We start from the raw sequence: 3,611 nt of genomic DNA, 5'->3' as shown, positions 1-3,611 counted from the left end.
ATAAATGATGAAAATAAATCAAAATCAACAAACTTTCTATAAACCTTAACTTAAGTCTTATAACATATAAAAAATCAACCCACGGCAAATAATTATGAGATAAATAAAGGAAAACTTTCAAAATTTGGGTACATGTGCACTTAAACGATTTTCATCAAATTTACATAATAAGCTGTTATATCTGTAAAATGCATATACTTCACACATGTAATCCTGTAAAAGGTTTTAGTATATAAAACTATCTATTTTCCAAATGTACGAATGATTAAAATTTGCAGTGTATACCAAAAGGACATTCAGGCCATCAATGGTAAGGCCACTTTTTTGTTGTAGGATTATGTTTGCGTGCATCTATTTTTCTACATTTGAAAATGCCTGTACCAAGTCAAGAATACGACAGTTGTTGTCCATTCGTTTTTGATGTGTTTTGTCTTTTGATTTTTTCATGTAATTAGGGACTTTCCGATTTTATTTTCCTCTGAGTTCAGTATTTTTGTGATTTTACTTTTTTCTATGCTATACTAGTCAACAAAAGAAACGATACACGACTTTGAAATGAAATTTATCAAAAAGTATTAAATATAAAACAAAATGAAATACACTATTTTAAAAAGCTTTCATCTGAAATGTATGCACATGTGATAATGAAAATTAAAACTTGTCGGAAAGTATCTAAATTCCCTCACTGTAAATAAAAGTGTTAAGAATCTGAACACTTTTTGAACACCCTTTTGTAACACTTCTGGAACGCGTAACAGTGTTCTTAATATTAACATTGGTGTTCCAGTTTTTAATAGTATGTGTGCATCGTTCGAACGCTATGTGTGTTATTCTTGAACGGATAGTGTGTACTCCTTGAACGCCGAGTGTTTGAATCTGGAACGCGTAACAGTGTTCTAAATATTAACTTTGGTGTTCCAGTTTTTAATAGTATGTGTGCATCCTTCGAACGCTATGTGTGTTATTCTTGATCGGATAGTGTGTACTCCTTGAACGCCTAGTGTTTGAATCTGGAACATGACCTTGTGAGCAAAATTGTATGCCGTTACGCGTTCCAAGCCTTGTAACACTTCTGGAACGCTCGGACTGTGTTCCAGAAGTATGTGTTAATATCCAGAACACATAGTGTATACATATACATGTATTAGTGGAACACAATTTTACATGTTCCAGAAAAAAGTGTTTTATTCTCTGAAACATAATTGTGGTCTTCTAAAACAAATAATTAAATTGATTAAAGACATCTTTAATTTATTAAAAGAGGCAAAATTAAAAAAAAAAAAGTACAATACAATGTGAAATATTGAAGCAACTTTAAAATGACAAGTTAGACAAATTAAAAATATAACATTTGTAATTTGCAAAAATTAATGTGTCCAAATATTTAACCATAAACAAATTGTTCGTCATATTTAAAATTAGTATGTAACAACAAAGTTTAGTGACTTATGAACACAGTTTAACTCATCGTTTGCAACTTCTCAAGTCAAGCACTGTCCTGAATTACAAAATACTTATGTCAATGACTCGTTTATCACCAATATTTTCGATGATCCACAGCTTTCATAGCACTCAGATAGTCAATATCAAACATAAAATACCCTGTGTATATGCTGCTACTAGTCGAGTCGGTGTTCATGTAACACTGCTACCTTAGGTACTTTTGAACATGATTTGAGTCGTCTACAACTGATTTTGAGCTGCCATTTTTTAGAACATTCGTCTTTTGAGCTTCCATTTTTTAGAACATTCGTCTCCTTGGGTTATAACTACTCTTTAACCTTGTTATCCATCAACTGTGAGTTCTAAAATATGAAATATAAAGTGTATGAGTAAACAAATTATGGATCATGTCGATATTCATTAAGAATTAGAATTAAACTCTTATTTCGTTTTTTTAATTCCATTATACTTGTCAGCATTATTAGATAAGATACATTTGTTAAAGAGTGGTATACATGCATTTTCAAGTATATGGGCTCTCGTGTTCTATAGCTTTTAAAAAAAAGATGGTAGGAAGTGTCCAGCAAATGCTCATACAGTAGGTGTTTTAGGCAAAACTTTGTCGTTAGACTTGTCATTAAACTAACTGCTCACATTTCTAGAAACTAACTACCTTTTGCCTCTTTTTTTTTAAGATATGTAGTAATTTCACTTATGATCTGTATACGGTAATTCCAATTTAAATTGATGTTATTATATCGAATTTAGCTCAAATAGTTTTCTGATTATAATGTACACCAGTGAATGGTGCACATTTTATTGATAAATCTGCAATAACAAAACTTGTAAGAAGTCAATGGGCACTCCTAAAATTCTTAAAGTTACATATGAAAGTACTTTTATGGTGCAAGATAAGTAGTAATCTCTTGAACTGCGAAATTTTCTCTTCATTCTCGGCGAGGTATGCACGAACAATTACCCCTCAGTACTGTAGTTGTGTTTGTACCCTATAAAAGTAACATAAGAATACATAACAATACATGTATGAACGGTGGACATTTGCTAAAATGAATTACTAAGATTTAAGTATTTAAGAATGAGAAAGCTATTAATATAACATATACATAAGAAATTTAAAATTAGTGTTGCAGTATGCCTTTTTACAAACTTCTGTCTTGACATTGGAACACATGGTGTTCAGAGAAAACGATTAGCTGGAACGTTTCATGTTCGAAACTAGAACACATTTACAATAGCAACGATATCATTAAACATTTACGTATAAATTTACATTGGTTATTTTTTTTTTATAGCATGATCATCTAAATATATTCTCTCAACGAACCTCCTACTTTTTAAATCGAATTATGGCATAACAGCACCGTTATGTGTTGACACAAAATGTTCTACTTCCATTTATACTTCAGTGTGTCCTGTGAAAGTAGAAATTTGTTGATTTAATACTAAAAAAAAATGTGTGATAAATATAGATAATTAAACATACCTATTAAATCAAGCTTTGCTGTAATTTTCTTCAGTGAAGCTTCTTCAATCACGATCAAAAACCAAACTTCCGGTACATTAAATACGTCACGCGCTGTTATGTACGCGGGCATGTTTCGAACACATGGCGTTCGGGGGGAAATGGTAAATTTGAACGCATCATGTTCGACGCCAGAACGCTTTTACAATAGCAACGTTTTCATGAGCATTTACACATTTACATTGTAAAAAAATATACCCAAAGAACGTAAGTCCTTTAGAAAGAAGATTTATACTAAAAATCAATCATTTGCACGCTTATATAAATACGCTCTTTCATTTTGTTTTACCAAACTATAATTTGCTTATGTTGATACAGCTAAAATACATTTATCGTCAAATTATAGTGCGAATCATCCTTATTCATCGTCTGTTTGACTCTGAAGCGATGAAATATTTTTTCACTCCCCATTACAATATTAGAACATTTCTAGTGTTCAATTTAGAACACTTGTCTTGAACATGTGCGTTCAAAGACTGAACACAATGTGTTATATTCTTTAACGCTGGCGTTCAATGTGGAACACGAATGTTAATAACTGAACATATTGTGTTTAAAAATGGAACGCGTCTAGACGCGTCAGGCGTCCGCAATATTTGCAGTGAGCTGTAAACGACTATAGGGT

The 3,611-nt window shown here is 31.6% G+C and overlaps 1 long non-coding RNA gene across 1 annotated transcript; it reads right to left on the bottom strand.

Annotated features, from left to right (window-relative positions):
- Window positions 1-1,232: 1,232 nt before the first annotated feature.
- LOC139518368 (uncharacterized) lies at window positions 1,233-3,211 on the bottom strand. Its single transcript, XR_011663322.1, has 3 exons — window positions 2,948-3,211; window positions 2,329-2,450; window positions 1,233-1,805 (listed from the first exon to the last, which is right to left on the bottom strand). It is a non-coding gene; the product is annotated as an uncharacterized lncRNA (long non-coding RNA).
- Between the last annotated feature and the right edge of the window lie 400 nt (window positions 3,212-3,611).

This window comes from Mytilus edulis, chromosome 4 (genome assembly GCF_963676685.1).
Source record: "Mytilus edulis chromosome 4, xbMytEdul2.2, whole genome shotgun sequence".
NCBI classification, from domain to species: Eukaryota; Metazoa; Mollusca; class Bivalvia; order Mytilida; family Mytilidae; genus Mytilus; species Mytilus edulis.
This window is presented reverse-complemented; position numbering and strand designations above follow the sequence as displayed.